The following is a 1,517-nucleotide window of genomic DNA, read 5'->3' on the forward strand; positions in this document are numbered from 1 at the left end:
CCTCTTGCTGCCCCTTAAATGCCCTTGGGGGTATGGCTTTGGCTCCACTGGGAAGCAGCTGTTGGACCTTTATATTGTAACTTTCAGAATTTCTCATCGAGGCTCCTCACTCTGTAGGGCAGTTCTTACCCTGCCCCATAGAACCAGAGATGTTTCTTTCTTTCCTTTTTTTCCCAAACAAAAGGTCTCATGTATTTATTATTGAACCAACCTATCAATGCAGGGGCATAAAAACAAAGGAATAAACCAGATTTTTGCCAATACAACATGTTCAATTATTCAGATAGGGGCACAATTTTCAAGTTGGTATGGCAATGAGTCAGAATCAACTCGTCAGCAATGGATTTGATTTTTTTTTTTATGGTAAGATGCTAGTGAACTTGATGGAGCGTAATTCTGTGTGCCGTCCCATGTGTGACTCCTCAGAGACCCAGCATGGTTCTTCTCCAATGTCTCTTCTTGGAGTGGTGCCTGATTTCATTACCAGTTTTCATTTGAATCCATTAGGGAATGGGATGATTCTGCTTTTGTTCTGTGGCCAGGCATCTCTTGATCCTGAAAGACCTGTGAGAAGACATGATAAGGATGGAAGCTGGCCACACACACCACGATGGCAGAGAAACAGAGAGAAAGCCTGAGTTGTTCCTTCTGATTTTGCCCAGTCGTGTATGGGAAGAGTTTGTGTGCCCCCTGCCCCAGTTCCCCCAGAGATGCCCCGTGGCCTGTCTCAGAGTTACTTCCCCTAGTTCGTTGTGGATGGTGGTGGTCTCCTCTGACATATCACCCCGCCACCTCCTGACTGCACCATGACCATAGGTACCAGAGCTAGGATGGGATTCCAGGGCAGGCAGGCAGCCATAGCACGGAGTTACACAACAGGACATCCATGCCTCTGTCTCTTTCTGCTCCTTCTAATAGAAAAGCCTGCATAGACAAATGAGTGTTCGCTTAAATTAAAGACCAGGGTTTCTGTCAGGACACCTTGGATGGCGAGGAGGGAGTATGTGAGAAGACGGAGCTGTGACAGGATTACGAGAGCTCGGGTGGGAGTCCACAGATGGCAGAGAGGGAGCTGGGTCAGGATTATGAGGGCCCAGGTGGGAGTCCACGGATAGCAGAGAGGGAGCTGGGGCAGGATTGTGAGATCCCAGGTGGGAGTCCATGGATGGCAGAGAGGGAGCTGGGGCAGGATTACGAGGGCCCAGGCGGGAGTCCACGGATGGCAGAGAGGGAGCTGGGGCAGGATTATGAGGGCCCAGGTGGGAGTCCACGGATGAGTACGGGGCTTGGAGTAGTTCAGAAATCTTGGGCACAAATCCATGGACAGAAGAGCTGGTTTGGGTTTTCAATCGTGAATTTGCTTTATTAGTGAGCTGCATTCAGCTGATGGCAGATGCATATTTTCTCACCCGGAGAGTCCTACTTCTGATCCCATGAGAGTAAACACATCCTTGATCTTGAGACACACAGTATTTTTATTTATTTATTTTAATACTTTTGAATATTAAACTTTTATT

General features: G+C 48.0%; 1 pseudogene; it reads right to left on the bottom strand.

Moving 5' to 3' along the window:
* Window positions 1–422: 422 nt before the first annotated feature.
* LOC105756466 (60S ribosomal protein L39 pseudogene) lies at window positions 423–578 on the bottom strand (annotated as a pseudogene).
* Between the last annotated feature and the right edge of the window lie 939 nt (window positions 579–1,517).

This window comes from Trichechus manatus, unplaced genomic scaffold (assembly GCF_000243295.1).
Source record: "Trichechus manatus latirostris isolate Lorelei unplaced genomic scaffold, TriManLat1.0 scaffold00069, whole genome shotgun sequence".
Classification (NCBI taxonomy): Eukaryota; Metazoa; Chordata; class Mammalia; order Sirenia; family Trichechidae; genus Trichechus; species Trichechus manatus.